This window comes from Alosa sapidissima, chromosome 14 (genome assembly GCF_018492685.1).
Source record: "Alosa sapidissima isolate fAloSap1 chromosome 14, fAloSap1.pri, whole genome shotgun sequence".
Lineage (NCBI taxonomy): Eukaryota > Metazoa > Chordata > Actinopteri > Clupeiformes > Clupeidae > Alosa > Alosa sapidissima.
The window spans coordinates 16,028,636-16,041,787 of NC_055970.1; the positions used below are offsets into that span (position 1 = coordinate 16,028,636).

Sequence of the window (13,152 nt, forward strand, 5' to 3'; positions counted from 1 at the left end):
TGCTTCTGTTCACTGTGTGCTGAGTGTGTTTCACTAATTCATGGATTGGGATAAATGCAGAGACCAAATTTCCCTCACGGGATCAAAAGAATATTTATCTATGTATATCTATGTTTGCTCTCTGGCTGGGCTGTATCATCTCCATGCTTCACTTGTGTGAGCTTAAAGCAGGATTAGTATGTAAAGATTTTCACTTGACACAAGCCATTAGTGTTAAATGAGTGTACAACAGAGAACACTTAACCCTCTGTTGATTACTGCCTTATCTTGCAGGGCTGATTCAGGTGCTTGATCATAGATAGTCTGAATGCTTGATGCTTTCAAGCCATTGATCCCTCAACAAAGACTAGTGTCCATTTGCTGTAATTTACAGCATTGCATTTGCCACTGGGATATTTGACATTTGCTGACCTTGGTCATGTTTAATGATGAGCAGCTGGTTAAGCTTAATCCTTTATACTGGAACAAATGCAAAGCTCTGTAGGTTGGCACAACAGCATCTGAAATAAAAACCCTTTGCCCTCTTGCCTATAGCCATTATCATGGCAAACAATATATAGTTCTGCAATGTCCTTAACATTTCCAGTTCTATTATAGCAAAATGTAAAAGCTAAATATGAATAGCATGCTTTATATCATCCATGCTTTTATCATGAAAAAGAAGTCAGACACACTGTGCTTTATCGTGTGTTTTTTTTCCTGTTTGCACGTACATTAGCAATCATGAGTCAATTACTAAATTTGCCTTGATAATAGTTAAGGATGATGCTACCATTGATGTAATTTGACTTTAATGGAGCTGCACAAAGGCCATTGTGTCACTGTGCACACATACTGAATACATACATGTCTGTATTTGCCTTGGCAGCTGTGCTAAGGAAAAGACAAACATGCAATCTCACACTTATTCGTCTGTTGTGATTTGACACAGGTATTGAACAACTGGAATAATCAGGAACAACAATAGATTTTCTTGTAGGGCATTATTACGTTGTTTAATTGTCACAGGAAGAGAAAGAGACAAAGACGAACAGGAGTGTCCCGGTTAATGCTTCCACCAGCACTGTGCTGATGAGAGCAGGTAATCCATATGGCAGTGTGTCAAACTGACCCTCAGAGAGAAGGTGCTTGGATATTTCGCTAAGTCAGCAATCCACATTATCAGAAATCAAAGCGTGGAGCTGGCTGGGGCCTGAGCAGAGGCCTATATGACTGAGAGCAACTATCTGGTAATTAAAAACTATTTTATCAGCCCAGACCAAGTTCTCCCTGGTCTCTCTCTTCCCCACAATTTACAAGCTGCTTGGCTGGGACTGAGAGCTATTTGAATTCAGACATATGAGCTGAAGTTATTTAACTTTTTACAAGAAAGAAGAAAAACAAAATGAACAGACTTGAAAAATCGCAAATATTGGATGGTTTAAGTAACAAAACAAAACAAAATAAAAGGAGCAAGATGCATAGTCTACATTATTGGTTGAAATTGGAACACAGATTATCCAAATAAATCCGATCCAAATAAAAAAAAACATTTAGGAATATCTATATATTCAGTATACACTAGTAAATGCTTAAGCACATTTCTATTTAATGTGTTTGTATGTGGTTCATCTCTGTTTGACCAGTTTAATAACCTGGAATTCCCCTAAGCTCAATAAGGCTACTTTGATTCAGGTTGTAGCTCTCCACCGATCACAAAAGCTCGAGTAGGCCTAATGCAACATAACCCCTATTCACCCCATTCCTGACCCTATCAAATCAGCTGTCATGTCACTTATACTGCCATTTATCAGAGAGCTGTACAGATAAACCTTGACACTGGTGTGGTTAACGCTGAACTATTCCATAAATAAGAGTGTACTGATGCAACTCCGAAATGGCTTGATACAAGGTACGCCGTGTTTTCTCGATTATCATAGCCGATGTCATCGCATGACATGGCTTAATGACAATTTACTGGAATTCATTTTACTAGACATTGTGGACATGTCATAAAATATAATTTCAGTCAAGACATAAACAAGGCACACATCAGATGCATATCAGCTCTCTGCTATCTGTCAATCATATAAATCAGTGATTTGGAGAGGGTCTGAATTACACCTCACACAGACCAAACTAGTGTACATGGAGAGTGTCCATGGCAACGCTTTTAGTGTTAATGAAGTCAAGGTTAAGAGGTGACGTCTGTCCACCTTTGCAGTGAGGCCACAGTTTCAGGTTGCTGCTTTGTACACTGAAATATTTAGCAAACAAATCAATGGAAAGTCTGACCAACTTTTTAACTTGAATCTGAGGTCAGTAATTGATGATGACTGGGGATAATACCGTCAGACAGATTTGGCCTGTGCCAACAGCTCTTTGGCCATTAAATGTGGTTCATTTACTCACCTGGCCTCTCTTGAGTGAGATGGGTGTTTCTTGTTTTGGGGCATGAATTGGAATTCTAAAACAATCCCTAAATGCCAGCTGCCTCGAAATGGTGTATGTCATTTAATTTGTGGCAGATATGGTTATTTACCGTATCTACCACAACTTGCTTTTCTTAAATTATGAAACATTAAAAAGAGATGTTCAGACAATGGAGTAACTAGCACTAGCATTGGTTCATTTTCATCGAGGTCTCTTTGAACTGAGCAATCCTAATGCTCAGCTCTATCGCATAGGGGTGTAACTGGTGGAGTGTAGACAACAGCTTGATAATGCGACCGCAAAGTATAGACATACATTAATAATCAGTGGCCACATGAATAAATAAAATGCTGTGATCATTTAGCCTACTCACAGACTTCTGTTTTTGTACTTTTAATCCAGTGGGATTAGGGGACCAAATGCCACACTGCTTTTTATTTAAAGCTTTATGGTTAAAGACCAACTAGATAAAGATAAATACGCAAGTTACAGTATGTCCTCTAGACAATATAAAATAAAAACCAACAGAACACCATTTAAACAACATGTATTGCATCATTAGTAAACAGACAACAGTTATCGAAAATGTACTAATGTACCCCAAAACATTTAGTGCATACCAACAACGTCTTGATAACACAATTTCAGAGAAAAATTGACTGTGTACAGTCTAGATTGTATTGCAGTGTGCTGTGGAAGGCAGTGCAGAGGAGCACCTGGTTTTGCACACTGGTGTTGAACAGCAGTCGGACTGACTTAGCCTCTGTATGGTAAATGGCATCATTATAAGTATATTAAGGGGTCAGTAGAGTCAAGGCTTTATGCTTAAACAGGGGCTAATTTTCTGAATAATATTCCAACAGTAACTCCCCTCTCTTTTTTTTAAATAGGAGCCAGATAAATCACTTGTGAAGGAGTTGTTAATAACTAAGTGGCAGGTGGCTGTGGTCTCGCTCCCGATCCTATTTGTCAACTTAAATGCTCCTGCCAGGAAATGCAAATGGCTGCCTGCCTGCCGACCTTCTGCCCAGTAATGGTCTCACAGATTTTTTTATTCATTTATTTTTTTACAGGTGTGCTCAGGACGTGCCATTATCACACTGCCTCCACACACACACACACACACACACACACACACACACACACACACACACACACATGCACACACACACACACACACACACACACACACACACACACACACACACAACCTGTAGGACTTAGTCACTGGACAGTGAAGAGCATCAGCTGACAGTTCAAAGGACATGTTAAAGCACTGCTGAAAGACAGCTGAATTGGTTAGGATCAGGTTTAAACAGGGATGTGTCGGTGTGTGTGTGCCATGAATTACTATAATTGATTGGATTTTTTTTGGTCTACCTCCAGGTGTAGAAGGCCTTGAAATGAAGAGTGTCTACGAAGTGAGGTAGGGTTACTAGTCTGTAAATACTATTTGATGCTACTCCAACTACTGTGACCCAAGGATAAGGTGAACTGTCTTTGAGACCAGTATCAGAGAGAATGCCACAAGCAACAGAACAAATAAAAGGCGTTACCTTCACTGGTCCACTAAGGTTTTTTTTATTTATTTATTTTTCAGAAATGGCATCATAAACTGGGTATCTGAAGTGCTGATGTTGCAAAATTCTCTCTGGTAACTTGTCATACACTCACAATGCAATTTTACACGAACAGGTGACACTGAGGGGTCAATATGGGATAAATGCAGAGACCAAATTTCCCTCACGGGATCAAAAGACTATATATTTATACTTACATACTTATACACACACACACACACACACACATACACACACAAATACACAATTATCCACACACAAACACACACACACACACACACATAGTGTGTTTCACTAATTCACGGATTGGGATAAATGCAGAGACCAAATTTCCCTCACGGGATCAAAAGTATATACTTATACTTATACGTACAAATACACAATTATACACACACACACTCACACAGACACACACACACACACACACACACACACACACACACAGGAGGTGAGAAAAAAACGAGACAATCACAAATTGATAATTCTACAATGGATCTCAAATGGGATCCAAATAACATGACAAGTCACAAGTGTGCACGTATGAGGCGCTATAAATGGAGGCATCAGTCAGCAGCGGCAGCAGCGCGTCTGATTTAGCGGTGTATTGATCCTGTGGTGGCTCCTGTCTGTTTGATGCGGACGGCTGGGTGATGGGCAGACTCCAGAGGGCCATTTACCAAGTCTATAAGAATCGCAGCGCACCGCCTCATTGTCAGACATAACAAAGCCCCCTGAAATACGAGTGTGGATTGTACCTGTTTTCTATAGCCCCCACTTTTTCATTAAAAGCCGCAGTCGTGCAGCTGAGCCTTCATTACGGCACAATGTGGCTGGAGCTCAACACAAGGGCAAACACATGCGACCCACTTCCACCTCCCCCCATCATAACGTGGACAAAAAATACTAAGATGGCTTCTTTTTTTTACAACAGGTTTGAATGTAAACAGTTGTTCAGCTCTCCAGACAGGTCTTCCAACAACTCCAACCCCCCCCCACCCTCCCCACATACACACACACACGCGCCCTAGACCGTTAGGTGTGTGTTTGAATGGTTCAGTGGGGTTGTCCTGTGCAGCAGGCCAGACCACTGCCTCCTCGTCTCCTTTAATGCATCGTGCTGATTCAGTGCTATAGAAGACAAACACACACACACACACACACACACACACACACACACACAAACACACACAGAGACATCTAGGCTTACCAGCACAGGCTACAGTTACAGACATCTGCCCTGCTACTGACCTGCGGTATGAGGAGGATGGTCCATTTGTGGTAAATGATTGGGCCGTTCAGGTTTTCCTGGGCTGGGCTGGGCTGGGCGCTGGTGGCTGGTGGTATTGTGCCTGGGGTTCACTGACACCAGTGGGCTGAGCTGAGTGGTTGCAGGGCGAGCCATGGTGTAATTACAGGGCGAGAGTTCAGGCTCTCGGACCCTGCAGCAACTCTGGGAACGCCGCGCTGTCGCTCTCTGGCCTGACGTGTGGCCACCCCTCCTGCCGCCGAGACCCCCCGCACACACGCGTCTCCAGTGTCATTTCAATTTCAGCATGTCCTCAGAGGTCAGAGCACTGGAATAACACACACACACACACACCAACACACATACATACACATACACAAGTACACTTACACACACACACACACACACATAATAACTCACATACACACACACACACACGCACACACAATCACTCACATACAAGTACACTCACGCACACACATGCACATATACTGTACACTCTCTCTCACACACACACACACACACACACAATCACTCACATACACACGCACACACACATACACAAGTACACTCACACACACACATACAATTAAACACACACTCACATGCACATATAGGCTACACTGACACATACACACACATACATACACATACACAAGTACACTCTCTCTCTCACACACATGTACAATACCAGATACCAGATTTTGCACCATTCATTTTTTTCCAGATTTTGCACCATTCATTGCAACATTCTGTAGCCTACCTCTTCATAATCGAGAATACAATTTAATTTTTCATATGCAGTGTATGCATACGCATACAACCTTCCTTTTTCCATGCTTTGCACGCTCTGTCTGCTCTCTTTTGATGTGTGTCTCTTGACAGTGTATCTTGTCCTTGCATTTATATTCTTTTATTTGTCATGTTCATTTAGCTTTCCCTTTTGTCAGTACAGTAACTCTGGAGGATGCTGCTTGCAAAATATGTATTTCTTAATTTGTCCTTCTGCGGTACCAATTCTTATCTGCAAAAGTAGGACAAAAGAAATCATACAGGACATTGGACAGTCTACTTTAATGATCATTTTTGATAGTCATTTACATTTGACTAAGACTGCAGTTGAAACCATAGTGAGGTACAAGAGAGCATTCATCCCATCTCTGCATTTCTTTCCATAGAATACTACCCTCTAGTGGTTGAGAAAAAGCACTGCATGCTGTGTTGCAAAATTACATTTGTAATGAACTTCATATTTGTAAAGGAGAAGTTTGATGAAACAAAATATTTTTGTTTATGAAAACAGGGCTCACTTGAAATGCAATGGGAGAAGACAATGAGAAGACAATGAGATTATCACCCCCTCCACCCAGCACCCCTCCCAACCCCATCCAATTACCCCTCTTCCATTGTACTTTCTTCACTTTAAATTTCAACTCCCCCTCAGAGCCACCAGTAAATCTATTTACATCATTTACAAAACAGCAATCTGGGCACAACACGATCAAGCCCAGCATCTGCAGAACACCCATCAGTATTGACAACGAAGGAGCAAACAAACGAACCAAACGCTGCCGCTGAGAAACTCATCTCACCCAAGCCTCATTCTGGGGCTTTTAGTCTTTGGAAATGGGGGATCGTTAGCAGAATGGGTCCGTGGCGCGCCCGTGTGGCTGGGGAGCCATTGCGGAAGAGCCGGTGTATGTGGGAGCAGAGACGGGAAGCAGCGTGGGGCTCATAAAGAGCTGAGGAGGACGGTAACGAAGCAGACGACCACACTTCCCAGGATGGAATGAAGCTCCGCTGGTCGTAACGTGGTTAATAAGGCCTGAGCTTGAACAGACATTCAAATAACCTGAAAACTTTCTGCTAAATCTCATACTCTGAAGCCGTAGTGCATTTGTGTGTTTATCATATCGTCATTATTTAAACAATTTCAAGCCCTGTGTGTGTCCACTGTACATTTTCCTGCAAAATAGATTGCAATTAGCCTACTATTGCCTACTACCCAGTGTCTTAGATATGGGAAGGCGCAGGAATGACAGTAAATGGCAAACGGACTGGTGGCTTCAGGCTCATCAGCGCCTCCAATAACACTGTTGACCCGCTCCGGAATGAATTATTCCTGCCCCCCTCCAGACATGGTTCAACACCCTTGAGACGAGTCACTCCTCCCAGCTCCGACACACTCCAGGATGGCGGGCCAGTTCCGACAGGTCAGAGGTCGGTGCCTAAAAGGGGAATTAGTTTATTGACACAATAAGACATGGCAGTTTATTTGATGACCTACCACAACACTTCCCTAGCAATCTGTCCTGCTCCCAAAGGAAGAGGGGCCATAAAAACCAGGAGGGTCTCTCTCCCTCCCTCCCTCTATCTATCTATCTAGCCTACCTCCCTCCCTCTGTCTATGTCACTATCCTTCGCTCTCTGTCTATTTTTCCCTCTCTCTCTCTCAGCCATACCTTGATGTCACAGGCCATTGTCCAGAAGGGGATCAAGGGATATCTTAGTCCACATCTGTCCACAAGTCACCGTTGTCTGATTAATCTCTCTGAAATGAAACAGTATTTTGCCAGATTGATTACATGACCTGGGTCAAGTAGGCTATTTCAAGTATAGTCCAGGGCAAAAGACAAACAGTGGAGGAAAATTATGTAAATGTTTTATATACATCAAACTACATGCATAATAAGCACATTTGAAAAGTAAGTCCACATACCACAATCGAGTTCTCAGACGACAGTGTATGTGTGTAGAGGAGAGTGAGTGCATTTACGAGATTCCATTAGTGTGTGTGTGTGTGTGTTTGTAGTCGAACCTTTGAGTGTCCTATGAGTCACATAAACAGCGCTGTCACTGAGGAAAAGCTGTGACGTCCCATTAGCCAAGTGTGACACTGCAGCCTAATGGCTCTAGCTTGAGCGCTATGCTACGCTACGCTAAACTATGCTACGCCACACTAAGCTACGCTACACAGCTCCCGGCTCCACCTGCACTCTCCCCCGCATCCCCAGAGAGCCTGCGGAACACTCAAGCCAGTCAATCAGCCGATCAATCAGAGGCCACCTCGCAGCTCTCTGATCAATACGGTCTTGTTTCTGGATGTACGAAATGCCACTATGGCGTTGGCACTTAATTATGTTGTTAATTGCTTTGTTGAGCTATCTGAGAGAGTCCCCCAGGTGGGTAATGGAGGGTGGCTGGATGCTCTGCGGCCCAAATTGCTGCATTTACTTGCCAATTCAGTAGGTAATACAAGCTTTCATGATGTCTGTCTTTAATCTGTACCCAGCGAATAACCAGTGTGTTTAGTAGATAACACTGGAATTAGAGTTTAGAGTTAACCTCTTTTTACAGCAATGACAACTTTCTATGAATAACCAGCAATGTATATTCTGTAGCAGATGCATATTTTCGATTTTCGTACTTTGTGGTCTTTTCATGGTTAAATGTTTATACATTTTGTGAAAATGCATAAGTTATATCAGATGGAGCTTCCCACTGACAACATAACACCCCAAGGCACTTGACTTGACTTCACCCATAAGGTTCTGGCAATTTTAGGCCTGATACTCAGGGGTCAAATCCCAGCTCGCTGTTTCATGAGCAGTAGAGTGCTCAGTGGACTGTGGAAAAGTCTAGGGTCACAGTTGTCTTCAAATGAACAAATTACCTCATCCAAGGCGCTCACTCATGCACCCTGGATAGCAGCCCGCACTAAACGGGGCACTTGAAATGATTTATTCTGACACAAACACAAGCAGTTACTCCATGCAGGCAACGATTGCTGCCCTTGGCTTTCACAATAAGTCCTCATATTGAACATTTCGACCAGCTCTGCAACGCCACCGTGCCAATCCTCCTCTCTGCTTGTTAAGAGAGTTGTCTTTTCGGTCACAGCATGAAAGGCACATTTCCCCCCACACACAGTGGCAGATCATTCAATGAAGCAAATAAAAAAAGTCTAAATGTACACACACGGAAACATATGTAAAAAGCAAATTGAAAAAGAATTGGATCAATTAAGGCACAACAAACAGAAGAATTATACACACACTGTTATTCTTTGTTCTGTACTTAGCCAATGTGGAATCGGTCAAACACATTTTGATCATTGCAAAACTGCAGAAGGCCATGGCTGACATATGGACTTCAGTGGCCATATGTGGTTCATAAAGCCGGTTACAAATGACCAGGTCCTTTCCTCCATCTGTTAAAGCCATCAAACTTAATTTTTCTACATGTTTTAATCAATTTGCCTTGGTAACTAGTGCACATGTTTGATAGTATCCAGACCATGAAGAAGTGGCAATTCAGCCTCAAAGCTCAATATGACACACACTGGGGCCCTGGGGTCAGTGCAGTCTATCACTCTCTCCTGCTGGCCCCCCTGACACACAACATTCAAAATCCCAACAACAGGCACACTTCCCACGACCCCCCCCCCCCCCATCCCCCAAACTCTGGTGGAGAAAAAGAGAGGGGGAGAGAGAGAGGGAGAGAGAAAGAAAGAAAGAGCAAAGGGAGTGGAGTAATTGTGTTATGTTGTGTGTGTGTGTGTGTGTGTGTGTGTGTGTGTGTGTGTTTGTGTGTGTGTTTGGTTTTAATTTTCTGGGCTTCTGTGTTCTTCCCAGTGAGTTTGCTGACTCTCTCCCCCCGCTGTGCTCCTCAGCACCGCCAATAATTAAACACTATGCACACAGCCTGCCGACTGGCGGGGGGACTCCTCTCTTCTCTCACAAGTCCTCATCTCCTCTTGCCTGCCTACCGAGGAGGGAACCGAGCAGCAATAGCACTGTGTTCTGCAGAGGGCCGAGCAGCCACACGTGTAGCTGGCGATGGTGAGAGCGAAAGCTTTTACTGATGCATTAGCACAAGCCATAAAGCACAAGCCCACCATCCAGCACATGCTCCACCACCAACACAAAGGATCCAGTCAATGTGCAATCAGGGAGGGTGCAGGCCATATCCCTGTCACCGTATAGCTCTCAGGCCGTGAGGTGTGGGTGTGTTACTGTGTGTTAATGCTCCTGTTGCCATTGCCTGAAAGTGTTTATCACGGCTGTGCGACACAAAATTAACAGAGCCGCCCTGACCCAATCAAGACGCGACATGCTGAAGCAAGGATATATTTAAACTGTTCCCGAGCTTGGGCCAAACAATCACAGACGTCCCCCGGGGTCAGTCACGGGATCACAGAGCAGCACAACTGCAAAGTCATTAGGTTACGGAGGCAGAGAGCAGAAAGTGTGTGTGTGTGTGTGTGTGTGTGTGTGTGTGTCTGTGTGTGTGTGTGTGTGTGTGTGTGTGTCTGTGTCTGTGTGTGTGTGTGTGTGTATGTGTGTGTGTGTGTGTGTGTGTGTGTGTGTGTGTGTGTATGTGTGTGTGTGTGTGTGTGTGTGTGTGTGTCTGTGTGTGTGTGTGTGTATGTGTGTGTCTGTGTGTGTGTGTGTGTGTGTGTGTGTGTGTGGTAGAAGGCTGGTGGTGGAGGAGAGAGAGAAATGACACTGAGAAATAACCTCGCCGGCTCTCTCCAGTATGTGAGCAGGCTTGCCATTGATTAAAACAGCAAGGTGTGCAATAAAAGCCGAGGCAAAGTGCTGGCACCATATGGCCTGGAAGCCCCGAGGCTGCAGCCTGGCGATCGAGCCCTCCTCTCCTCGCCGCTGCTCACTCTCATTCTCGCTCTCGCTCTCGCTCGCGTCCCGCTCCCTGTGTCCCCAGATGGTGAAAACACAATTTAAAGCCCTCCGTCGCACCACCACAATGGGCTCTGGCAGCAGTTCAACCGTTTACTCCAGTAATTAACAGCACCAATACCACAACAATTACAGGCCCCAATCCTCGCCGTGTCACACCATGAATTAGGGAGAGCTAATAGCTGGAAGGTAGGGATGGGATGGGAGTCCGGGGCCTGCAAGATGGGTGCGTGTCAGAACAAAAACAAGCGAGAGAGGTGAAAACAACACGCTCACAGTACAAAATGATTACCTTGTAATTAGTTTACAAAAAGCTTCCTATCTAGTGGCAAAACACAGTAATTAACGTGTGACAGAAAATCAAAGGCTACTTTGTAAGCACGAGGAGAAAAAAATTAACATTCCCGACCTGAAGCAGTAGGTACTGATTACTGGCATATTAAATCGATGCATTGCTAACTGCTAAGCATAAATATCCTGGTTGTGAAGGGGCGATAATTGCATGTGAACAAGGGGACACTTCCTTTTTATGCTGATGGGCTTGGGCAAGCATGGTATTGTGTGTCTCCAGATTTCGCAGCGCTCCATATCATTACATTCTGCTCTATCTGCAGATCACTCTGGAGATCAAAGCAGCATCATCACCCCTAATTGCCCAGCCATTTACTTTTGAGCACTCTCTTAAACAGTGAGACTGTGTGTGCTATATTACAATCATTTCTCTGCTGCATTATCTGATATGTATATAGCCCAACTGGGATTTAAATATCCTCCCTTTGTTTGTGCTGCATTTACAAGATTTTGAAAGCTTGAAAGCAGCACATTGTGATTTTGCAAATGACACAGGTTGAACAGGAGTTGGGTGAGGACTGTCAGCCATGTTTTTGCCTCTCCTTTGCACTTAGGTTGTCCTTGATCATCTATCAAAGACCACAGCAGCCCTGGCTGTGGCAGACAAGCCAGATAGCTTATTGATAGCCACCTGGGTTTTGACCTATTCTGTTTTTGTGTGGCATAAATTGAAAAAAAGCTGCAGCCAGGAAGCCACCCAATCCTTCACATCTTCTGAGCGCCAGCAATGAGCTCCCAGGGAATACAACTAATTACCTCACATCTGTATTTATTTGATCCGCACGGAATTATCCCTTCTGTCACTCGCGCCGAACGGAGCCAGCCACAGCTAACAGCGATTCATCTCTCTGACATTTCTGGCATAGCTTAACATCGCCACGGTGACAGAATCAATAGCAGAAATGAGAAGAAGGGAGGGAAAAGTCTAGGGTGTGCAGTTTCCATGCAGATGTGTACTTGTACAAAAACACACAACATTGACAAAAAACAGCTACCACATCACCTCTATTTGGGTATAATTTAGAGCATTTCCATGCTGATTTTAAATAGATTACAATTAATAGACTTATTTAAATGGCTAATCACTGTAATTTATCACTCAGTACAATACAGTGCTGCCCTTGGCTTTCACAATAAGTCCTCATATTGAACATTTCGACCAGCTTCGAGTATTGCAACATACTTTACACCAGAATCATCTAGTCAGCTCTTTTTTTTCAGTTAGTTTAGAATGTAATAACAAGGGTTTTTACTGATGACAAGGTGTGTGTGTGTGTGTGGGGGGTGACCATAGGAACCATGCCATACACTTTTCAACTATTTTATTATATTCCTTGAGATGCTTTTGTGAAAAAAATGCCTTGTCTCATTTTCCTCGTGATGTTATAACATTTCCTTAGCCGTTACAGTCATAGAGAACAGTCAAATTTGAAAAGCCTGGTACATTCACATCAAAATATCTTATAACATGGGATGTTGTTAAATACCCTCTATAGATAAAACTACTTTGTTAAAAGAAACAAGGAATCAATTCCTACAAAGGTTTTAAAGAAATATATATGTTGTAATGATTTCCATATTGTATTACAAGGTGACTTTACTGACCTCCGCAGTACACAAGGGGAACTGCATGGGTAATATCCATCCCTCCAGTACAGAGCCTGTTGGTTGGTGGTACTCAGCACATCATCTCTTCATCCAGCACAGGGACAGCCACCCCGGGAGAATACATCAGGAGGAAAGCGACAAACATATAAGTTATGGCAGATAGACTTACTGTGAGTAAATTGTGGTGTGGTGTGGTGTGTGTGTGTGTGTGTGTGTGTGTGTGTGCGTGTGTGTATTGGTATATCTTTAGCAAGAG

At 43.5% G+C, this 13,152-nt stretch overlaps 2 long non-coding RNA genes across 2 annotated transcripts; one reads left to right on the forward strand and one right to left on the reverse strand.

The window, feature by feature from the left end:
* Nucleotides 1-3,771: 3,771 nt before the first annotated feature.
* On the forward strand, nucleotides 3,772-6,636 carry LOC121681160. The gene is made up of 3 exons (XR_006022009.1): nucleotides 3,772-3,838; nucleotides 4,013-4,066; nucleotides 6,542-6,636. It is a non-coding gene; the product is annotated as an uncharacterized LOC121681160 (long non-coding RNA).
* Nucleotides 6,637-6,681: 45 nt separating this feature from the next.
* On the reverse strand, nucleotides 6,682-12,973 carry LOC121681876. The gene is made up of 3 exons (XR_006022333.1): nucleotides 12,894-12,973; nucleotides 7,701-7,789; nucleotides 6,682-7,466 (listed from the first exon to the last, which is right to left on the reverse strand). It is a non-coding gene; the product is annotated as an uncharacterized LOC121681876 (long non-coding RNA).
* Nucleotides 12,974-13,152: the final 179 nt, after the last annotated feature.